The sequence below is a fragment of the Pieris napi genome, chromosome 9 (assembly GCF_905475465.1).
Source record: "Pieris napi chromosome 9, ilPieNapi1.2, whole genome shotgun sequence".
In the NCBI taxonomy this organism is placed as follows: domain Eukaryota; kingdom Metazoa; phylum Arthropoda; class Insecta; order Lepidoptera; family Pieridae; genus Pieris; species Pieris napi.
The window spans coordinates 11,078,668-11,105,153 of NC_062242.1; the positions used below are offsets into that span (position 1 = coordinate 11,078,668).

General features: G+C 34.2%; 1 protein-coding gene across 2 annotated transcripts in view; it reads left to right on the forward strand.

The window, feature by feature from the left end:
* Positions 1-2,639: 2,639 nt before the first annotated feature.
* LOC125052349 (sex peptide receptor) overlaps positions 2,640-26,486 on the forward strand; it is a 213,629-nt gene continuing 189,782 nt past the window's right edge. For both annotated transcript variants that reach the window (XM_047653138.1, XM_047653139.1), the window contains exon 1: positions 2,640-2,767. The gene's annotated coding sequence lies outside the window, so the exon portion shown is untranslated. The remainder of the gene's footprint in view (positions 2,768-26,486) is intronic.

Consider the following 26,486-nt stretch of genomic DNA (forward strand, 5'->3'; position numbering starts at 1 on the left):
GATGATACTTTTCTAAATCTATTTTTATACAATAAGATTGTGTTTGAATACTAAGCGTTTGTTTTTATTAAAATGACATTTTGAAGTGATGACATGCATGCACGGCGTAATGATTGCACTTTTTTACAATTTCCTTGTACACTAAGATTTGGTAATATAAATTTGTAAGATAAGTTTCGCGCCAGTTCTTCTCACATACCTCTTACCTTAATTTTGGAACTGGTAGTAAACGTATATTTTAATCATTATATTGACGTTCATTAGTGTACATAGTTACCGATATGATTAAATAAATTGTTATTCGATTCCAATTTGTTTTCCTTAATAATCTGTGAGTAAACAGTTCCGTGCCCGATTTTGTGAATAATTAAATATATAATATATATATATAATAATTATTATTAATATTCACATGGTATTTAAGGTATAATATAATAATTAATATTAATTAAGCCGCATTTATTGACCAAACACTATTTACAATAGATACACACATACAACACTAACTTGATTTTTAAGAACTTAAAAAGTAGAGGCGATGACGGGCTCCATCTCTCTATATAACGAACATTTTCCCACCGTTTCACCGTATAAGAAACACCCACAAAGTTACCGAAAGCTAATAAACTAAATAAATTAATGAGAGGAACCTCAAGCAAAAAATTCATATCTTCATATTTCTATAATCTCAAATATAATATCAAAATAAGGCTTTGGTGTCGGAACCCTTTAAAACCTTTACATACAAATATATAAAAACTTCTGCAGAACATTAAACAACGGCAAGTTACGTGTCTGATCCACGTATTGCGCCATGACAGCTACCACCTCCGTCAATTAATTTTAATGGGTAAAATCCAGGGTTAGCGGCGTGTTGGTGAATAGAAGGGTATTGACTTTGGAAGAGGTGCTGCATCTTGCACAGAACAAAAGCCAACCTCCATAACGGAGAGTCACCAAAAGAAGAAGAACGTTTACCTCATTGGTCTAGTAATTTGTTTGACTCCGCATCAGGGTAAAAAGTTATATATAAGATTTTTTCAAGAACTTTTGATAGCCCTAAGTTAGAAAGTTGGCTATGTTTGAACACCTTTACCTTGTAAGAGCACATAAAGTTTGAACATGATTTCTTGATGTGTAAGCGGATACAAAGAGCGGACAGAGGGTGTAGGCCGATAGAAAAAGCTGGTCACACGGTCCCCTCTCGTATCTCCCTCCTTCTGGTTTCTTGTATGTTTGCCATAGTCATTTTGTATGATGATTTGATATTTTAAAAGAGTACCGTGAGTTTTAACGCCCGCTTTTTCTCTCCTACACCCTCTGTGTTCTTTGCCGATGAGTAGGGATGTCTACCGATACAAATTTAATGACGTGGAATAAGTGATACCTGTGTCTTATATTCCATACTAAATAAAAAAAATTCATTCGTTCCATGGCGGTAAAAGAGTATGAAATAGAGTTTACTCTTACGCATACTCATGCATTATAATACCTCCTGATTATCTGGTAAGTCTCTCGAGAACATTATTAATACCTATTTTTAGATGAGCTGGAGCATTTTAAATAGACTTATATAGGAGCTCATATCTTTCAAGAGATGAGTAATTTCGTTAATAAATTTAATAAAAATATGTTCTTGCGTTTATGGTATATGCGAGCAATAATTAATAAAAAAATTGGTCCCTCTTTTATAAGTAATCAATTTTACATTTACTACCAGTTCGCAAGCCAAGGACTTAGAGCGGGCAAGAAGAACTGGCAAGAAACTCTCCGCCACTCTTTTTAATCAAACTGTGTTAGCATTGTGGTTATTAATAATAATTGTTACATCGCTAGAAATCCCACGACAGTCAGATTTGTGCCATGTGCAATAATCATTAAACCATAGAGATGGATGGAGTCGACATTCTAGTGAAATAAATAATTGCTTCTTTTGGGCCACTATTTTCGAAGTTTGTATTAATATATTTTGTTTCTTCTTAGTCTTTATTAATATTAAGTTTTGATGAATTTTTGTTTTTTATATATTTAATTAGGATCACCTGAAAGAGATTACTTAGCAGCAATACAGACACCGTTAGCAGAAATTAAAGCATTTTAGTTATTTTTTAAAATTCTTGTATGTGCAATAAAGTGTATATAAACGAATCAAAAAAATAACTACCCTTACAGATACCCTAATAATTAAGAACAATTTATCAGTACCTCAGAGATAATTAAAAAGAAATAAAACAACTTTAAAAATACAAACGAGACCACAAAGACTTGTACTACAAAGGTTTTAACTTTACAAACGGTAAATGTATTTTTGCACTTAAAATATTACAGTGCATCATCATCTTGTTTTAATAAAAGTACGAGAAATACTAAATTATACCTATTTTAACTTAGTTGCTATAAATATTATTATAAACACGTAGTAAGCGACTTCTCTGTCATATATTTGCTATATTACGATCTAAGTTCAAGACGTTTATGGAGCCAGAAAACCACCGGACAGCGATACATCGGAAAAGTTCATTGACCTCATTAATATTTGAGTCTGTGCAGTGTTCTACCGTTTGAAAAAAGAAAATCCTTGCTGAAATTTTCCGACGGGGCGGTGGCGTGAAGACTGAAAATCGTCAGTCGCTCTTCGTCCGTGGCGGGGAATGAACGTGCTTGCGGAGTATTTTCTCTTGCGATCTTATAATTATCAGTGACTTGGATTTTGTGATTATGAGTGCAGTGTTGTGATCTGTTTGTTTGTTTTACTCATCGTTATCAGGTGAGTGATTAACGAACTCTAGCCTACTAATTTTACCTTGTTTTGGTTCTTTCGAAAGTCATTTTATTTAAAAAAAACATTTTTTTTTCAAATGATTTCAAAATTTATTTTTCTAACGGTATTTATTAAAAAGTACTAAGTAATCTTGTATAAGCGACATAAAAATATTAGATTGTCATAGACATGAGGTCTGATTGGAAGCATGTTTTTAAGTTTACGATATTCCAAAAAATATTAAGTTATTACTAAAAAGTTTGATTTTCTGATTTTAACAGAAAATATCCAGTGTTTTGGTTTTCTATAAATTTATTATATTTATTTCAATATCACTACACTTTATACAATCACTTTCAGGATATCCCGAGTGAGTATGTATATGAACTATGTATGTAGTCTTAAATATTTCCTTACATAACTTTTTAAAAGCGTCTTAGTTATCTATACTTATATTATAAAGAGGAAAGATTTGTATGTAAGTATGTTTGTAACGAAATGGCTCTAAAAGTACTGTACTAATTTATAAAATTCTTTAACCATTTGAATGCTAAATTAGCACTGATTAGTATACTACTAAAACTACAATAATGTTACCAAAGGTGTAAAAAAATACCTATAAAATATTTTTCATCGCGTACGCTGCGAAAACTTGATGAACTAAAATTGATGATAGAAAAAAATGTTCCACAATATTAAAGAACATATCACTATGTATCTACAAATTTTAAAAAAAATGTCCACCCGTCCCGTATTTTTCATATTTAAAGTAAAATACACAAAGCATAAAACTTCATAACTAATAATGACCTTATAGTTTCTTAACTACAACTATAGTTACACTTGTTTTCAAGTCAACATAAGCGGGGTAATGGTCGTGGGTAAATTGCTATGTGAGGCCGCTAGAGGCTCTTTTACGAATTTCTTTTTCAAATGAAGAGATACTATTTAGGTATAATGTGGTTATTGTAAGTTAATGCTTTTAAATATCTAAGATTTTTTTTCCCTAGACTTGCAGGTGTCTATGAGCGGTGGTAAGCACGTTAAGTTAATTATGTTGTCTCAATAGTAAGCACAAGTACGACGCAATAAATCAGTTTTGAAATTATAATAGGAGCAAGACTATTTGATTGGTTAAAAATAAAACGGCATTTATTTTTAAGTTGATTAATAAAAGTTAATATATATAGTAAGTTAATATAATATATAGCTTTCTCTTCAGCAGTGTCGAAAGTAAAAGTCAAAAATCATTTATTCATATAGGTAACACAATGTACACTTATGAACGTCAAAAAAATATACATATGAAATGCTTCTAATTTTACAATTACTGCCAGTTCTCAAATCAAGGGCGTAGAACAAGAGAAGTACTGGCAATAAACTATCCGCCACTCTTTTAGCACAAGTACGACGCAATAAATCAGTTTTGAAATTTTTATATGAGCAAGACTAGCTTAGTCTATGATTGGTTTAAAAAAATATAACGGCATTTATTTTTCAGTTGACTTATACAAGTTCTGTGGATATATATATATAGCTTTCTCTTCAGCAGTATCGAAAGTAGTCAATGCGGTTACTAGAATCAAATCCCCTTGAATTTAAAAAACACCGCCTAGACAGCTTAATATTATTGAATTTTTGAAGTAGTCTGTGGGAAACTGAAAGGAGGTTTTATTGCCTGGAATAAAAGATTTGGTTCTGAAAACTCAGTACGCTGACCGCAGATTTTGTGCCCCTATTATTGTTGCATATTGCACTTTATTCTATCCCTTGCCCGTAAATTTGTTTTCGATCTCTCTATTTCTTGTACACCGAAGATTATGAGCTAGAATAACTTCATGGATATTTACTTGTACTCGTCATTATGGAGTAACAAATATCGATCAGTTTCAATAACAGTTTTATACAGACGGCGCAAATATAAAACATAAGTTGAATGTTTCCTTGGATGTTCCAGGAAATCATTTTAACGTAACTTTTCCTTTTCACCGTGTTTGTCGTTACAGGCTTTTGCGCTTAATATGACATTACCTCGTCTTTTCCGGGTCACTAACTTTTATTAAAAAATTTCCTTGTTAAAAATTCGTGAATATTTCTAAGATTATATTTTGAATTGTTGTAGCATTAAATTAATTTGATTTCTTTGAAAGCTACGTTTCATTAAGTGTCAAATCTATATATATATAAAAATGAAACCTGTTTTCCGTCGTCACGACATAACATAAAAACGGCTTGACCGATTTTTTTATAATATCCTTTGAAGTACGAGGATGGTTCTTACGGAGAGAAAAATTTAAAAAATTGAGAGATAAAGTCTAAAAACAACACTGGTTCGCAAGGCCAGCTAGTATTCGTATAGATTTAAACGTATAATGTCAGCTTCTGTTCGCTTGGACGTACAGAGTTTTCATACAATTTGGTTTTCTACACGATATCGTAAACGATTCTCCCGCCCCCGTTTAGTTCCACGAAGGGCTGCATAAGACGTATTTCCCGAGGCAAGGAAATAATTAGGCTTTGTATAAAAGAAAACTGAAAATGTCATTAATTAATCTGTTCTCAATCTACGTATATACCTGATTTTATATTGCAAAAGGTTTGTCCAATAAGTCCAAATCGTAGCCGCCTCTTGTACAATGAATAAAAAAATGCATCACCAAATTTTACTTCCATGTAAAATTTGGCTCGGCTCTTTAAAATACAAAAAAATACTGTTTAATTAAAGCCGTTAAAAAAAGAGAGCCAATGGACTCATAGTAGACAGTAGTGTAAGTGACATAACTTCAGTTGTCTATTGTCTAATTGTCAGTCTCAACTAACGCAGTTCCAATCAAATGGTTGTAAACGTGTCCCTAAAGATTGTTTAAAATAAATCTCCGAGACTCGCTTGTTAGAGTATCCTTGCGTAACTCTGTTCTTTCGGGATTTAAGTTAAATTTTAATTGGATGAATAATTTATTGACAGTAAATGCAATGACCACGATTGTTGTAACTTGAAACGTCAAAATGTCTTAATAATGTAACACTTGCATTAAAAGCCAATAAAAACTTTTTAAATAAAAAAAACGTGTTTATTCAGTACATATGCAATATAATGTGTAAGATTTGCCCTCCTATTATATAAAAAAAAAAAAGATGTGGGAACCCTTTTATTAAATGTTGTAACAAACGCTACGGCTGAACATCTTTTAGGCTATTTAGTTAAACGGCTAGGCAGTTAATTGAACGGCTGATTAAGCTAGTTGGCTGCGACATATATATCTTAATTATGACGTATTATCCAGCCGCTATTGCTCAAACGATTATAAAAGAGTTTCTTACGGATTATAAATCCGCTACTAATTGAAAGTTACTTAAACTATTATGACAGATTAAATAGTTATGTCCACAGAGACCCGAGCAACTCCTTTATCATGAGTTCGTCAAGAGTACAAGACATGTAAGGCCTGCGTATCTATCTATTTATGGTTATAGACTCTTCATTGCTCTTACAACTATAAATTATTTACACATAAACATTTATATACCTACTAACGGATCCGCCAGGCGTTGTCCTGTACACAAAAAAATCTAATAATGAAAATCATTTTCGACCCCACTTGACACACAAAGTTATATTAAAATCTGTCCAGCCGTTTAGGAGTCTAATTACAAACTCATGCACAGTAGATTTATATATATACCAGCTGTTTATATGCTGTATAGATAAGTAATAGATACCGACTGCAGCGCCATCTACCGGGGTGATGTGTGAATCTAAATCATCCAGGGCGCCACCCAAATGCATACAAAAACTTAATTCAAATCGGTTCAGCCGGCAGAAGAGTGACATACACACGTAAGGTATAATTATATACATAAACTAGCTGATCCGGCAAACGTCATTTTGCCATGTATATCATTTATAATAAAAAATAGGGGTTGATCGTAGAGGGGTGAAAATTAGTATGTATTTTTTATTGCTGTATCATAAAAAAATAAATAATTTATCTAAAAATTAAAAATAATTATTTAGGGGTGGACTACCCTTAACATTTAGAGGGATGAAAAATAGATGTTGTCCGATTCTCAGACATACCCCATAAGCACACAAAATTTCATGAGAATCGGTCAAGCTGTTTCGGAGGAGTTTAACCACAAACACCGCGACACGAGAATTTTATATATTAGATATAATTATTCTGTTTGCACCCACTATTATCAGTTACAAAACACAATAAAATACGAAGAATCAACAAAAATGTTGTTGAATGTGTCTCAAATTTGAAATTACGTTATTTAAACCAGTTATCGTAATATAATTTGACATTTGCGACACGTACACAACAGTCCTTCATCCTACAGTTCGTCTTAAATCAATAAACAAAATTGTTATTAAAGAGAGTCATTTGTTTGGCGTGCTCTACGATCTATAAAAAAAATATCGGTTGTCTGTAAAGTCGGTTTACTGACGATAGTTGAACGTGACAACGTCATAAGAAAATACTGATGGAGTGGTTGCATTCTTCAAAAGAAAATTTTAATTTTATTTGTTAGATTAGATTAAATTTTGTATGGATATAGAGAAGGAAGTAAATCACAATTGAATTGATCAAGTTACATTTATTTGTACGCATAAATACAATTATGTCAATTTTTGTGTGCAAGCGAGAGCGCGTAACGAGTGCTCTCGCTTGCACTTCAAGCCTTAAATGTAACGCCTCAGAGGTAACGCCGCATGAGTCATGTTTTTTCGTGCGTGCAGCCGGCTCCATCGAATTATAAGACGTTGTCACGTCAACAAAAGCAAAAATGCTGAAACAAGAATTTGCGTGTTTAGTATTTTATTATATTCAATGCGCGGAATTGTACTGAATATTGATGGACTGATGAATAGATAATAGACAATATGTTTCGGAGCGTATCGAAGCGCGAATTTGAATAGCGAAGGCTTAATTACCATTATTTGGTATTAGTGCCTCACGTAAGTGCAGATAGTAGATTAATTCAATAAACTTACAATATCGATTCGTCAAGTGGGAGTATATTATGTGGGCAAGAATCACGGTGCTATTTAAATTTTCAGGATGTTCAGATAGAGACTGGAAGCGTCAAGTACTATCTAATATATAAAAATCTCGTGTCACAATGTTCGTTCCCATACTCCTCCGAAACGGGTCGACCGATTCTTATGATTATTTTTTTATTTTTTGGTCAATTTTTTTTTCTTTTATTTTTGTATGATACATCATACGAGAAAACATACAATCTCTAATTTTACCCCTCTACAATCAACCCCTATTTTTTATTATTGTAGATAGTTATTTTTATTGAACTAAAAAAAAACCTAGAAATAATATACATGTCAAAACGATTGACGGGTCAGCTAGTAATCTATAAAATCACATATTTTTAAAGAAGATTTATTTAAATGGCAAGTTATTCTAAAACAGTTAACTAAACGATATTAAATTTTCTTGTATCGTTAGCGGCAAATAACAGCCTCTTCAACAATAATTGTTTTCACAGAAGACAAATTTGCCTAAAAGCAGTTCGAGCTTTTGAGAATGATTAATGAAACGTGGAGTCACTTCTTGGCCTGAAGGGTTCACAGGCAAAGCTAATCATGTAAATCTATTATTAATCTTTGACTAAAAGATTCCAAGTTTGTCCTTAATGCTGATTACTTCATACATAGTCTCCCAAGAGGTGCTATGAATGCAAGCTTACAAAGTTTCCTCAGAATATATTAAGAGCAGTCTAGTAAAGTGTACAGGCTGTTTCTCTATTTACTACATTTTACCGATATGTGAATTGATTTTATCTGGTAAATATATAAACATTTTTAAAGTGCAGTTAGATATTTTATTTAAAGTGCAGAGCAGCGTTGGCCCAGTGGCTTCAGCGTGCGAATCACATCCCTGAGGTCGTAGGTTCGATCCCCGGCTGTGCACCAATTGACTTTCTATGTGCGCATTTAACATTCGCTCGAACGGTGAAGGAAAACGTCGTGAGGAAGCCGACATGTCATCGACCCAAAAAGTCGACGGCGCGTGTCAGGCACATGAGGTTGATCAACTACTTGCCTATTAGATTGAAACGCTACTGATTTAAAAAAATATATATTTTAGGTTTAAAGACTTTATTTCTCAAAAAGACAAAAAACTGTCACTTACGTTAAGAATAATGCTTTAAATTAACATAACATTGTAGTCGTTCTTAAATTAATCACAATGCAAGATAGCCGTACATGCAATAAACTTAAAAATAAAAGTTGTCAAAGAAATATGAATAAAAAGTAAGAGTCTAACATATTCACTTAGCTTCGATTTGAATGAATTGATAGAAGTTATATTAATATTTTTTATATATTTGTGTTGTGTATTCCAATATTTGAAACTAAAACTTTTTCTTCACATGTGACGAGTGTTGTCTGCCATTATTTACATATTCAAACTCCATTCGGCATTTGGCGTTGACACCTGAAAATATTTTATTAAATCATACTATAAAAAACCTACAATAAACCTTATATGCTCTTAGCCTTAAATTGCATCTTTTGACCATTTTTGACGTGATAACGTCTTTAAAATCGTTTTAGTCGGGTGACATGTTCAGAAACTTGTGTCACACCAAAACCTCACGAGCGCGATCGCAGGTATAACGAGAGAGAGACGGACCGATCTCCCGTCTCATCTCGAGCGCTTGTCATTTACACCCGAAATTTATCATCAAAAGTGTGAATAAAACGATAGATGTAATTTAAAATTTGAAAAAATTGTTATCTTCATTAATTCCTTACTTCACAAAAACTTATATCACCAATAAGACGTTATCACGTAAACATCTCGATCGTAAACCTACTTTACAAACAACCAATATTTTTTATAAAGATAAGGTACCTTCTGAGAATGAATCTGAAGTTTTTGTGTTTGAGCAATGCTGGTATCCTCACGGCTTTCACTGTAGGTGCAACTGTTAGAGCACCGAACGACACCTGATTTGAAAGACGCAAGCTTTCTCTAGCAAAGCACTTCTCTCATAATTTATTACAAAGAATTGTTTGACCTTTGGATATTCCATTTTGGTACAATTCTTATTTTGTTTCCCTTATTGTTTATATTTGTAAGTAAAATACACTTTGAGTTTATGCTGTGTTTAATATTTATCGTTATTTCGCTTTTCACATTTCTCCACTCTGTATCTTATGAATAATATATTATTGTAGGAATTGGGTACTTTAAGATATTTGTTTAATTCTTTTGAACGTCCCGATTTGGATTTTGTGTGTGTAGGCGTTGAGTTAAACTGTTTTTATTTTTATTTATACATTTATTTATTCAGAAGATTCACAGCACAATACATAAATAGATTTATATATATATATATGTAACATTGTGGGCCAATTACAAATCTTCACATATAGTTTTTTTTTTTTCATAAAACAAGCAGGTAAACATGCCAAATATTTTTAGTGTAAAACAAAAAAGAAAAAACAGAATCTAATTAGTTGACAATGAAAGGTTATCAATGCACTTCATTTATCATGGTTGAAATAATTTTGTGTCAAAGCTATCCTTGCTGTCCTCACACTCTCAGCGAAGAAATCAATGTCAATCGTTAAGTCATTAAATTTGTTCGCCGCTCTAACCATAAAGTTGCTCCCTCTATAATTTGTGCTTACAAAGTATAGAGCAAATATAGCAGCAGTGTTGGCCTAGTGGATTCATAGCGTGACTTTCATTCTTGAGATGTAGTGTAGTCGAACCCCGAAGAAAAGCATCGTCAGGAAACCGCCATGCCTTAAAACCAAAACATCGAATTGCAGAAGGCTGATTACTTATATAATAGAAAAAACCAATTATCGCGATACATGTATCTGTGGCCCAGATCTTAAAAGGTTGTCGCGCCAATGGTTTAATTTTATCATTACAGTAAATGCCCAAAAATATACGTAAATAAATGAAAACTACTTAAGTATAATTAATTACCTGAAAATAACTGTAACAAGAACTTCGTCATTATGTATGAAATTTATATTGCAGGATATTATATGATAATATCCTGCATAATTTCAAGTGATTAGGATATTAAACAAACTATGAAAGTACCGACTGCAGCGCCAACTGCCGGACTGATTTGTGAATCTAAACGCATACAAAAAAATCGTTCAAATCGGTTCAGTCGTTTAAGAGGAGTTCAATGACATACACACGTACAGTAGAATTATATATGTGTAAGCTATCCCACCTTGTAAGTTAGATCAAACTGTACACGGTGTGCAAATTTGATTGAAATAAATAGTTTAGGAGTCCATAGCGGACAAACAACGTGACGCGCAATTTATATACATATATTAAGATACTTCAACAAGGCACGTGGACGTGAGCTAAATTGCGCAAGTGTAGTATTCGCAAATATCTCTCGGAAACTAAGAGTCATATCAAGATTATTCTAGATTATATCAGATATATTTCAACATAGATAAGATCTATCTTATCTATCTAAGGCCGGCAACGCACTTGCCAGCCTTCTGGCAATGTCTGAGTGTCCATGGGCGGCGGTATCATTTAACATCAGGTGAGCCTCCTGTCTGTTTGCCTCCTATTACATACAAAAAAAATCTTTGGACAAAATCGCTTCAGGAATTTTTATCCATTTCTGTATACTCTCTCTTTGTCTCTCTTTCTCGTTTCCTTTAAGTATGTTATTATTATATGTAATACTAGTACACGAGGGTCTTTTGACCCATCTGTCATGACAAACGCGGGCAGTTTTTTTTTTTTTTTTGAGTCTGTACCACGCAGTTTTTACTTTTTCTTTATTCAACCGAAGTATAGAATGCTCCATAGCCCTTTAGCATACATTCTTCTTTATTAGCGCCTTATTAAAAATCCATGTTTGGCATGTAGGATTATACTTGGAAGTATGCATGTGTATAGACTCTTCTTTTTATACTCAACTTCAACTATAGCCGGATAGCAGAACTTATTTAATGCCCAAAATTTATTCCATAGTAGGTCTGAGGCGCCAAAAACTAACACAGACACAGCGCATGCTTATAACAACTCTAAGGGTCTGTTTCACAATGTATGGATGAAGTACCAAATAGCTATGCAACACATAAATTATTTGGAAGATAAATTGTGCTATTTGACATTCATCGGACTCATAACTTATGATGGACGAATAGCGCTATCTGACAGTCGTGAAACGCAACAATAGTGCAAATAAATAAGTAATAAATAGCTAATTTGGAACTTATGTAGAACTTATCCGTACATTGTGAAACAGACCCTAAGATACACTCTCAATAATTTGCGCACACACGCCCATTCACATACTCACACATTCACACATACTTAATGTCTTATAAGACTTGTGTTTGATTAGTTGTAACACTAAACCTACTTTTTCTCAAAAAAACTGCTTTAAACATGTACCATTTACGACTGTCTAATCATGTTACCCACAACACAGGGACTCCCTAGTGTGGGAACTAGCGATGTATGAATTTTGTCTCAACCTATTTGTCATGAATAAAGTTATTATTATTATTATTAATATATGAAGGAACGTTAAGTAGAAAATAAAGGGTATGAAAAATATGACTAAACTAAAAGATACGCAAAATTCCCAAAGGTGAAAAAGGATGCGACAATTTATAACTTCTCGTCGTAAAAATGGCAGGTAAACGTGTCGTCATTAAGTTTTTATGTCACCATTAAAATAGTTGAGATATTCGAAATTTTATCGTATTTATTTCACGTTGTATTTTTGTGGATTTTCTGTTTTGTGAATGTGTTTCTGACTGGTATTTGCTACTCCGCGAACCGGGTGTGCTATACCCACTAAGGCTCACAGCATACATATCAACTCGGTAATCGTTACTGTATCACCTCGAGCCGTTCAGTATTATTTATTCCTTACTCGCACTAATACACGCAACAGTGTGTCTGTGGATACACGTTGCGACAATGGCGCGGATTTCGCTCGGTAAAGTAATATATAACTACGAAGGTATTGGCATTACAGAAAAAAGTTTGAGAACAAAATTGTTTATAATTAAAAGATCTACACTTCGATGATCGGTAAAATGTAATTAAATTGAATGGTTGGGGAGAAAACGACCAAAAATAGAAAAAAATGTAAAATTTTTGCCTTGCGAGAGTAATAAGTTGAAAAATATTAATGTTATAAAAAAAAGTTTCAGATAAAAAAGTTAGTAAATTTTGTTTGGAAAAGAAAAGGTCTCTACAATTTTTCGCCTAACACTAACCATTCTCAAGATATCGAATTAAACGCGTTTCCATCGGAATGACCTTGAGCTGACCTCAGTACCTCAAATTGGAATTTATGCTCAGAATACACCCCCCTATCGATCCTCAAAATCCCCAATCTGTGTTCGCTCATGTTTATTTAACCCGTTTTTAGCCATAATTTGACTGGACTATATTGTTTGTATGAAACTCCCTACTGCAACGCACATTAATCGGAATTTAAAAGTAATCGCCTGGCCTCGTAACAGGCTCCGAACCGCGATGCGGTGCGTGGTCAACTTGAAGTTCCCGCGCTTACGTCTCTTCGTTTACCCTTGCCCCTATCCCCTCCCGCTACTCGAGCCAGTAGCGGTAGCGAGCCGTAGCTGTGTTGACGTGTGTCAGTCTGTACAGCTACGACTCGCTCGATATGTGTGCTGTGACCTTAAAACCACCTTGGGTAGTATTTTACAACAATCCGAGTTCTTGGGTAACGCAATATTGCTTTTGAATATAAAGAAAATGCATTTAATTTTATTTGTCAGTCTCATCTTTAAAATGAGTTGTCCACCTTACCCGTGGCTTTCATACGGCTTTATTTTCCAATAAAAGGGATTTTTTTTTCATTTACTCATTAAAGAAATATATATTTTTTAAAGCATCTACATATATATTTTCCTGACGATCCCGACGCTTTTCTTAGCCGTTTCGATATATTTATTTTAAAAGCCAGTAGAAAACTTTTATCGAATAGACAATAAAACTATTTGATCGAACATCAGTGAACACTTTAAAATCACTGCAATTATCTTAATATATATAAATTACGCGTCACGTTGTTTGTCCGCTATGGACTCCTAAACTACTTAACCGATTTCAATCAAATTTGCACACCGTGTGCAGTTTGATCCAACTTAAAAGATAGGATAGCTTACATATATATATATATAATTCTACTGTGTACAGAACTCCTCTTAAACGTCTGGACCGATCTTAATGAGTTTTTTTGTATACCATTCGATTTACCCCTGGATGGTTTAGATTCAAAATTCAGCCCGGCAGATAGCGTTGCAATCGGTACTTTCATACTTTGTGTGATATCCTAATCGCTTGAAATCTCAGGACAACGTCTGTGGGGTCCACTAGATAAAGTATATAAATAGTATCAGTTAATATATATATATATTTTATTGAATGTAATCTTGCTGCTGGCCTGAAGGGCCTTGACAGCTCATCTCGAGCTGTTTTGCCGAGGATTAGCGGCCGGAATGGGAAAGGGCGTCTCCTGCAAGACTCGGACCTCGGCTTGGGCCGCCGAGGGGTCGCCTGAAGGGCAGAAGGATCGGTTTTTTACCCTAATCTGATTTTGATGTTGTGCTTTTAATTTGTAATTACCTAACGCGATTGGATTATCCGGATCACTCACTTAGAAGGGCATCATTCTCATCGATCAAGTATGGAGGACCCGTAGTTAGTGGATGTGGGAGATGCGCGAAGACTAAGCTAGCGTAGGTCATTCATAGTCGGATAAAGGCCTAGTACAGTGTCTCCTACTGCCTTCTTGCAAACGGCGGATACGTGTTTTTTCTGATGGACATGGCGCTATCGAGTCCGGCGCCTAGGCGTGGCTAAAGCCACGTGATGGCATAGATATATATTTATATACATTTATTTAGCTGTAATTATTGAATAAGTGAATTATTTCTTTAATTGTGACCTTATTGTCGTAACTATAATACCAAACAGGCTTCTTACTGATTAATTGAATGTTGTCGGGAGTTGAAAATTGACAATTTTTTTACTTTTCTTTTACTTACCGTTTAGTTGTCATTAACAATTAAATAGTGGAATAGAGCGTTAAATATTATACGTAAGATTTTTGTTTAATACACAGTTTATATACATAACACACGGTTGGCAGATATTTCTTGGTCGGTTATAAGCATATTGTACGTACCTATATCTTAAACGCATTAAAAAGTATCACCGAGCCTTTTTGGATTATATAATTTAAATATTAACGTTTCTTTAAGGATCCATAATGAAGGAAACGATGGGCGGGTCTCGTTAAAAATTTAGGCATTAGGCTTTGACGCGTTGTGTAAATTTACGAAAATGGAAGCTTATATCATAAGTATCAAATGAAATTTAACGCATAAAAAGTTATTCCTCCCTCCTTATTATAAATATATAAATTAAAATGAATAATATAATAAAATAAAACGTCCTTTTTTCGGAACAATATATACAATTTAAATATCTAATATAAAATAAATCCTACCTCTAACTCATCACGAGAAAAGGCCTCCAGACTATCCAAAATTTTCCACGTGTTTATTTTATTTTATTATATAAGATCACTCTTCACATTTATTTATTTTCTTTGTCCGAGTGGCATCGTTGCTTCAAATTCAACGCAATGTAAATAGTATTTATGTAATTATTAATAATTTCTTATTTTCTTTCAGTGATATGAACTATTATCGCACTAGGCAAGTTTAACAGATACTCTACGGTACGGTACTTTGTAACGAATAGCTATCGACACGAACTGTCATTTTCATACAAAATTAGTTTTCGACTACATACACTACTATTAAGGCATATTGACTAACTGATGTAATATGGGGTATAAACAAAAGAACTTCACTATCTATGATATTTATGGAAAGTATTGAGCGTAAGAGAAGTATAACAATTATTCTATAAAAGAGGAGTGTCTAATTACTGCCATAAATGTCAACGTAATACTTCGCAAGAAACACAATTTTGTTACTAATTAGATATCATGATGGATCCATTTCTATAAACAACTTTGAACACAGTTGTCCGTAATAATATAACTTATTACTGAATAATTCCCCAGTCTAATGTTTACGTAATATATTGTTAATGTTAATTTTAGTGGCCTGTAAAACTTACTAACATGGATTTTAAACAGTTTTTATTATTTATATATTACTGAATAATTCCCCAGTCTAATCTTTACGTAATATATAAGTTACATATATTGTTAATGTTAATTTTAGTGGCCTGTAAAACTTACTATCCTGGATTTTAAACAGTTTTATTTAAGTGTGCGCGTAATTTGCGTAAATAGCATTTATTATGATATAGCAGTTGACTTGATAGAAATCTCACACGCCCAATTATTTTAATTAGCCTGGTCAATGTACTAGATTGATGAGGTGAGTTGTTTGATGCCTAGTACTTAGTATTTAAAGAATTTGTAAGCTTTCAGTACATTGTCAACATAATTTTATTCATTATTTTCAACAACTTTATAGCTAAAAAACTCATTTATTTTGTAGTTCCTAGGAGATTTTTAAATGCCTTCTAGTTTTGTTACTAGTCGTGCTTTCGTGAGAGATGGTTTAATGGATTGGTGTAACTGTTTTGGGATTAATCCAGTGGTAAATGACTATTGATTCTTTGTTAAGATTTCACATCCTATTTATATATATTGTTATTATTTATTACATAATTGTACACACACATATTTGCTATTATTGAAGTTATCTTCTTTTGGCGCATTAGGGAAAAATTATGAGTATACATTTTTACAATGCGCGCGAACACCGTCACAAAAATCCGACACCCTGAAGTTAGCTATACCACCATATTAGGTATTTTTTTTTACAACTATTGATGCTGTATTTGTACGATATTTAGCCAAGATTTCTACAAGAATATTTGTATCATACTTTAGTTATCATAAGCCTCTTGTAACTCACATGTCTACTGAACTCCAACCAATGGACTTGAATTAAATAGTAAATATCAATATGTGTAAGTTGAATGCTAAAATAAAAAATGTCCATTTCTTTAATAATGTAGAAATATTTTTTTGTGATATCTAAATAAACTTTATTTAACCAGATAATGCGTTTTAATAAAACTTTCAATGTATTTAATACCTATTTTCTATTGTTAGTGTCTTTTTTCAACAAACGTAGAATAAATTATTTGAAAAGATTTTTGTCTTGTTACGCCAAAGAAGTATAACTTCTAACGCGTGTAGATAAGTACACACACGTTTTTTATGTCACTCAATTCTCTCAACGTTGGAAAACATTTTAGGGAAACTCTTTGACAGAAAGAATTGAACAACATGAGTCGGACTTAGGCTGAAAAACATTATAAATACAAAAGCAGAAATTGTGTTCTAAAAATAGCTTATTGATTTCAAATTAAAAGTCTTCGTAGACTCGCGAAGTAATACGGAAAGCAAATTCTTGGCGATAATGAGGCAAAGCTAACACTTAAAACATAAATAAACCTGTCCAATGCTACAAATGGGACAAACAAATCAATTATTAAGCTAGCTCTGACATGTTTGGACATTTTGACGTTGACATGTGAACAGTTGCGGACATTCCAGACGGGGTTTGTGTGGCCGTGGTTGAATAAATGTTTCTGGTTGCAATGAAGAAACCATATCTTAGCTGTAAGTGTTTACCGGGTCGTATTGGGTTTATACTAAATTGTGTTTGGTTTGCCGAATTCTAAACATAAATATTTAATTAATATAAGCATTAAATGATAGTTAATAATATATGTTAAGTGAAGCATGGCGGAATGGTTGCAGTTCCTTACAAGTTACGTGTCCGCCAAAACATGGCGATTAAAAAGGGTGGCGGAGAGTCCCTTGCTAGTTCTTGTCATCGTTTGATTTGGGAACTGGTAGTAAAAGTAAATTTAGATTCCTTTTTAGATATTGACGTTACATGTAAAAAGGGGCACCACAAAAGTTGAATGTAATGATAACAAACTGTCACGATTTGTGGGGTGCCTTGCTTAGATATATACAGCATATTTCCTAAAAATATTATAATATAAAAAAAATATTGGTTGTTTGTAAAGTAGGTTTACGATCGAGATGTTTATGTGATAACGTCTTATTGGTGATATAAGTTTTTGGGAAGTAAGGAATTAATGAAGATAACAATTTTTTCAAATTTTAAATTACATCTATCGTTTTATTCACACTTTTGATGATAAATTTCGGGTGTAAATTGACAAGTTTACTTATTCGACTATGATATACATTTTTCTTCATACATTCACGGAATGACTGGCAGCGCTCGAGATGAGACGGGAGATCGGTCCGTCTCTCTCTCGTTATACCTGCGATCGCGCTCGTGAGGTTTTGGTGTGACACAAGTTTCTGAGCATGTCACCCGACTAAAACGATTTTAAAGACGTTATCACGTCAAAATATATTTATCCATACTTTGAGTTCTCCATCCTTTTTTTTATGGAGGCAAACGGGCAGGAGGCTCACCTGATGTTAAGTGATAGCGCCGCCCATGCACACTGACATTACCAGGAGGCTCGCCAAGCCTTTTAAGAACTTAGTACGCTTTTCTTCAAAGACCCTAAGTCTAATTGGTTAGGAAATACTTCAGTGGGCAGCTGGTTCCACATATTGGTCGTGCTTGGCAAAAACTGCCTTAAGAAACGCTCAGTTGTGGAATGGACGTTGAGTTGATACGGGTGGCATTTCGTATACCGTCTCGTTTAGATGATAAAACTCAGATGCTTGTATTAATCCGAACAACATTCTCCATAGACTTTATTACAAAGATTAATTACAAAACCAGCCCAAACAGTTATAATTAGCATTATGATGAAAACCTAGATTACAGCAAATATATGCTTAATTTACATTTCAACTCGAATATTGTGGTTTGTTGGGTGTTTCAAATCATGTTATTACTATGCAATTTTATTTGATTAAGTTTTGTTTTGTAGCTTGCCGCTTCGTAGCTTGGTAATGTTCAATCCTACATCAGGTAGTAGTAGTAGCTGGCGAGCAAAATATCTATATGATTTGCTAATTATACGATAAGGAATATTAAGTACCACGTCTGCCACCTGGGTTATCAATTGACACTTAAAATTTTAAATTATAAAAAAAAAGTTTAAAAATTAATAACTTGAAAGTCAGAGTCCTAGATGTCTGCATTTTTGATTATTTTCATTTTGACAAGGTTTCTAAACATGAGCCTTAAAGGCGAGCAAATGATTTAGTATCGATATTTTTTACAGATTTAAAACCAACACTCAAAAATACAGCAACGTACGACCTTAATTCATTAAGAAAACCCTGTCGTATTGGTCCGAACTCTAATTCCTATCAATACGAAATACGAGAAAATCATATACTTAAATGCTCACCAGCTTCCTAGTTATAGGTTCGATTCCGTTAAACAGTAATTGGTTTAGGTTAGGCGCTCAATCAAGCGTTTATTTTTGTGTTTAAAGGAATATATAGAAAGGGATATAATATATGACGTGAATTTAAGGTCCATTAAGTAAAAGTACTCTTTTCTTCCTTATTTTTTATAAATTAAATAAAGTATTTAAAATATTTATTTAATAATGCTAATACAACTCAAAAGTTTATTTATTTCCACATAATTATTCTATCTTAACAGTTACAAGTAATACGATAGAACTACATAATCGATATCCTACAATTAAAATACATAAAAAATATACATATGTACGTTTTCTATTTTTTTAACAAAGTTTTAGATTTTGATATAATTCAATAGATTTTTATTGGAAAAAATCTAAAATTTCTTACATTATTTACATAACAATATTCGCCGGATTCGTACGAAATGATTGTGTATTCAGCGAAGTATTTGCAATTTCAAAAGAGTTTAATAGTTATCTGTCAATATGTCTCTGGATGACCAAGATTTTTGTAAACCTTTTTTAGTAACAATATTTAGGGGCTCAAAATGTTTTGTAGTTAAAAGAAAATTGTTATTAATTCTTACGTGGCAAGCGTGAGAACTAGCGTCAGAACAATTTTATCACAACCATATTTATAACTTTTTCGAAGTTATACTTCTTTTGGCGCGTTAGGGAAAAATGATGAGAGTAAATTTTTATGATACGATGTCCCAATAAACCGACACCCGAAGTTAGGATTTTAGTTTTTTCTATCGTTAATGTCGTTTTTTCTACAAACGTAGAATAAACTTTTTGGAAAGATTTTTATTTTGTTACGCCAAAGAAGTATAACTTCTACATAACGGGGGCTTGTCTATAAAAAAAGTGTACAGAACCCCCTTGGTTGTCCCCTATGAAACAGGCAGGAGGGTCGCCTGAAGTTGATGAATACTCAATGCTAGAGGGATTGTGAGTGCGTTGCCGGCCTTTTAAGAATTGGTACGCTCTTTTCTTGAAGGACTCCGCAAAAACTGCCTTAAAAATTGATCAAAATCTCTCAAAAACACGAATTATTAAGAATCGGGAAAACAGACAATCAGAAGAAACAGACAGATCTTATTAACTAAGTCAATATTTAAATTTAAAAAACAAGTGGCGCTACAACCTTTTACGTCTGGATCTCGATTTTTGTAATTGTTTCGTATTCATTTGTTTTTTTTTTCTTAATAAAAAAGTGACCAGTGATTATATACCTAATACCGCTTTCTTCACGGTGATTTCCTTCACCATAGTAGCGAACCTTAAATGCGCACATAGAAATTCAGTTGGTGCACCGCTGGAAATCGGGACATCAGGAATGAGGGTCGCACGCTAAAGCCGCTAGGCCAACACTGAGAGTGGCTTTTATATGTAAAGAAACTACAATATAAGATTGCATTTTATATTGCAGTTTCTTTACATTCGTCGCTTTCAATAAAGTTTCAATTAAAACGTGCTAGTTGTTGTTTGAGACGTTAACGGACGCAGTGAGAATATTGGTTTTCTGATTCAATTCCAAATACCACGTTTGAATTATTCAAAGGAATCATTTCGCATTCTTGTAAAGTTTTATAAGTTATTCACTGCTTTTCACATTGTTATAAGATGGATTGATACGCATTCCTGTCCCTAGGTACTCAAGCTACAACTTTCAATCTTCTAATATCAAGTTTAATACAAAGATCTATGTTTATGTGTGTACCGTAGTCCATCTGAGTAAAAGACTATATTATTATTATTATTATGTAATACGGTGTAGTAGGGATAAGAGCGCGGCCATGCGTTAACGGAACAGTGCGGCGCCGGAGCGGTGCCGCAACGTCATCCTACATACAAATTACTATACCATGCCGCGCGGCGTCGCACCGCAAGCGCGCCGTAGTTGTGACCTGCGAGACGAGGCGGGGAGAGGTAAAATACCTTGCGACACCGCAACGCCCGTGTGGCACCCTATAGCTCGAAGTAATTGCGGTGCGGCGCCGCACCGCACCATTAACGCGTCGTGTGGCCGCGCTCTAATTTCGGTCACGGCGACAAATCGACTAAGGTCAATATGTGGACAGGGCAGGGGATAGCGCCCGCGCAGCTCGGCGTCTTTTGCCTAACATAACTTAAAATTTCTTTTATTTTCGCACAAAATCGTAACAAAAATGTCGGATTTAAAAATTGTCAATGTGTATTTATTGTATATTAACTACGTACAAGTTGTTTGTTGTAAAATCTATTTTTGTGATCAAACTGCTTGTCAGATTTATTATTTTGTATATGATTTAAAGTCGTTGAATATTATAAAAAACGGCTGTTATGCATATTAGGGCTTACTCGGACAAAGCAGTGTTAGTCTGGTGGCTCCAAGGGAAAGTCAGCCAACTTTCCTCTGAGTTTGAATTCGGTCGGAGAAGAAGTTATGAGGAAACTTAGACACAAAAACCAACATGAGAAACAGAAGGCTGATCAAGACCAAGGGTTGTAAGTCGGTGATCAGCCTTATACATATGTCTGACAAACGCCGTCGATTTGTCGATGGTCGTCGGCATGACAATTTCCTTACAATATTTTTGCTATACGAGTGAGAAGAAAAGTAACATCAGGGGTTCAGACACACGGTTCTCCAAGGGAGCGCTCAAGTATTACGTAACGTATTTTTTTTCCTTTTGTAAAACGTTACGATGCGGGGCGGGGATTAAATTACGCGTTATTGTTAATATTTTTTTCGACTTACACCACATAATAGTAACTAAAGAGTCACTAGGTGATCACGAAACGTTTTACTATACTTGGGTACAGTACTGTACTTGGGTACTGAATAACGTTACGGCGAGTTACATGGGGGGGGGTCAATAATCTCCAAAAATTGCGTTACGTAATACTTGAACGCTCCCCAACTTGGTTTCTCGTAATATTTAAAAGGACCTTTAAGTAGCCAATTCGGAGTTGAAACACCGTTATTAGTAGCAGTATTTAGTAGTGTCTACAAGCGATTTGTGCTAACGTACAATGGACCAAATGTAAGTGCGGAAAATGAGTCCACTTTGTGTTCAAATGAATTTTCCGTTCATACTTGTACATCTTCAGTGGCTTGTTCTGATATAATTTATCTACGGGAATTAACTCAGCTTATTGAAATGTTATCTTAATATATACGATAACATATTGGTTAACAATATTGGTACAGAGTACTAACATACAGTAACGTACAGTTTAACAATTTTATGCCTTATTAAATTTAACATCATATTGATTATATACGTAGTTATATATTTCTTGAAAAAGTTAACAGAGAATGTTTTCTTTTCTAATTTAATTATAAATTACAAATTAACATGAAATTTTAATTAAAAAACAATTATGGGTTCTACATTTTATCGATAACTTTTTGTAGGGTTTCGTTATCGAACCTTAGATCATACCAATTGCCGCACGATGTTTCAGCGTTCGAGTAAATGGTTATGAATTTAGGCCGCCACCGTCTTAATGAGCTGCCCACTGAAGTATTTTCGAACGAAACGTCCTTCAAGAAAAGAGTGTATCAATTCTTAAAAGGCCGGCAACGCACTCGCGAGCCCTCTGGCTAGGAGGGTTAGAAGGAATGCCAGAGGGCATTGAGAATGTCTATGGGCGGCGGTATCACTTCATCAGATGAGCCTCCTGCCCGTTTGCAAGGTATAATGTATCAATTTGTTGAGACGTTGGAACGACTTAAGAAGGTAATATGGACTGGGCAAGTTATAACAGGTAAGGTTATAAGTTAGATCGAACTGCACAGTGCACACGGTGTGCAAATTTGATTGAAATCGGTTCGGTAGTTTAGGAGTCCATAGCGAACAAACAACGTGACACGTGATTTATATATTAGGTCCTTACATATGAAATTGGCGTTTTACGTTTTGGCCACTTTGACCTCAAATATCTCCTCTTTGGTTAAGAACTCCAAATTAAAATTTGTACAGCTGTTTACTCATGTATTTGTGCTTCGATGACCGTCATTCATTTGTTTTTTTCTTCTGTTTTTTTCTGTTTGCGTCACTCATTTTACAAAATGGAAAACTTAAAGTATCGCATTATTTACGAGTACGAGTTCCACCGTGGCACTAGTGCTGCGGAAACGACTCGAAGGGTGAATGATGTGTATGGCGGTCATGTTGCAAAAGAAAACACAGTTCGTTTTTGGTTCCAACGTTTTCGTTCTGGAAATTTCGACCTGCAGAACAAGCCCCGTGGACGGCCTGAGACCCAAGTTGGTAATGAAGTATTGAATGCTTTTGTGGAAGCGGATCCATCGCAAACCACGTCCGAGTTAGCTGCAGGCTGCGGTGTTAGTGATAAAACTGTTTTAATTCACTTGAAGCAAATTGGGAAGATTAAAAAGCTTGAAAGATGGGTACCTCACGAATTAACTGAGCAAACCGGCAAACGCGCGTCGACTGCTGCGTTACATTACTGAACTGGCACAATAATGAAGGTATTTTAAACCGAATCATTACCTGTGATGAAAAATGGATTCTTTACGATAATCGGAAGCACTCAGCGCAATGGTTGGATCCTGGTCAGCCAGCCAAATCCTGCCCCAAGCGAAAATTAACCCCAAAAAAGTTACTTGTAAGCGTTTGGTGGACTAGTGCCGGTATTGTTCATTGCAGTTTTCTCAAATCTGGCCAGACTATTACGGCTGATGTCTATTGTCAGCAATTGCAAACCATGATGGAAAAGCTAGCGGCTAAACAACCTAGGCTGGTCAATCGCTCCACGCCACTGCTACTTCACGACAACGCTAGACCACACACTGCACAACAGACAGCTACCAAATTAGAAGAGCTTCAATTGGAATGTCTAAGACATCCTCCATACTCCCCGGACCTTGCTCCAACAGATTACCATATTTTTCGAAATTTGGACAACTTCTAGCAAGGAAAAAAATTTAACTCTGATGGGGCAGTGCAAATCGCCTTCACAGATTTTATTGATTCCCGTCCGACAGGTTTTTTTAGTAAAGGGATCAATGAACTACCTATGAGATGGCAAAAGTGCATAGAAAACAATGGTTCATACTTTGATTAATTAAATATATTATATTTAAAAATATTCGACTTTTTGTTCCTCCCATACAAAACGCCAATTTCATATGTAAGGACCTAATATATAGATGTGCAATGGCAGAAGACTCATCTACTTGTCTATACAAATAAAAAAAAGCGAAACCTTTCAGGTCCCATTTGTATTTATGGGGTATAGATTATTATTCAACACATAAAATTTATTAATATAAAAGTTTATTTAGTACACCAAAAATAACCAAAATAACTATTCAAAGGCAACGCGAAAATAGAAAAACGATAAATGCTAAAATTTTAAAAATGTCAATCAAATGTCAGTTGTATAAAGGATCCATCTCCCATAAACATTTATGAAACATGACGTATTAGAAATTATATTGAAGTACCATACAAATACAGAAAAAAAGCTCGCACGCGTGGTCGATTCCGGTCAACTTGTCAGCTTAAGAAGGTACCAAGCGGCACAACATGTTTTAAATAAAAGCTATTACTGGTTGCGTATACACTGTATCAATTACGGAGCTAAGCTCCAATGATTAGCTGATATGAGAAGGGTGTGTGAGGCTTCTAATCAAATTGATAACGTACCATTCACGCTGTGAAATACTGATAATATTCTGTTTTTGTATGGATTCGTGTATTGGCGCCAAATAGGGTTAAATGTATACTATTATATTCACAATACCATTATTTGCCGAAATATATCAAAATTTTATTTAGAGGAGTGTTGGCCTAGCGGCTTCATCGTGCGACTCTCATACCTGAGGTCGTAGGTTCGATCCCCGGCTCGGCACCAATAGACTTTCATTCTATGTGCGCATTTAACATTCGCTCGAATGGTGAAGGAAAACATCGTGAGGAAACCTACATGTCTTAGACCCAAAAAATCGACGGCGTGTGTCAGGCACTGGAGGATGATCACCTACTTGCCTATTAGATTTAAAAATGATCAATAAACAGATTCAGAAATCTGAGTCCAAGACCTAATTAAGTTGTAGCACCACTGATTTTTTTTAATATCAAAATTGAAAGCTCTAACTCACCGTCTTCTGGAAATTACCGTCCAGCCTTTGCGATTTTGTAACTCACTTTTCGAACTCTCACAGCGGTTTTCGCAGCGGCGGTCGCGCTCAAATCAGACGTGAAGCAGTCATTTTATGATTTGGCATTCTGGTTGATTTGGAGTTACAGATTCGCAAGGCAGCACGGTTAATGTTAAAATTCTCTATTTTTATTCCCAACTTAACTTATCTACTTCGCTGTTGCCCTCTATGGAAATGGCTTTCACTAATTTTTTTACATTCCCGACGAAAAATATGCCAATCAATATACACTGCTTTAATTATCTCAGAATAATTAGGGATATAGTGCAGGTAGATGAATAATAATAGATTGCTTAGTTATCATTAAAAACCTGAAGTAAACCTGTATAGGGTAGCAATTCGAATTTTTGAAGTTATACTTCTTTAGGCACGTTATGAAAAATTGATGAGAGTGAAATTTTACGATGCGCGCGCACCGTGACCCAAAATTAACAGAATGAAGTTGGCCACGGAAGATGCTACAGCATTGGACATAATTTAAAAACAACATTCGAATTATAATAGAATTTATGTTACACTTAATGTAAGAGAATAATAATAAATATTTATTTATTTAATTTTTCAAATGTAAACTGAACTTTATTGACTAAAATGACTCCTTTTCCAGTCTTTGATTATTTAATTGTAATTAATTATTTGCATACAATCAAAAACTATTTTTAATAATGCCAAAGAAGTATAACTTCTTACGCGCGTACATAAGTACACGCACCCTTTTTTTTTATTTCTACATACTTCTATTTCTCCCATAATTCTCAAGAGACACGCAACATTTTTGAAGTAATGTACAAAAATCCCCTTTCATACACTTATATCGCTATAAAACAGGTTAAATTGAAAGTCAAATATTAAAGCAATGATTTATGGATACGAGAATAGTGATGTTTATTAATGTAACGACGCGGGCGCATGTCTGGCGTTTTTCAGCGATAAAAATGTAAATAAAATGTATTTTTGAGAAGGTTACATGATTTGAAGGTTGCTAGGCAATTCATGGTCAGGTTTATCGGTTTCAGACTTCTAAAAATAAAATTATTATTCTGAATCCTCTGGTTCCGCTTTGAACGAGTGACCTCAATCGCCACACCGCCGTACGAACTTTCTT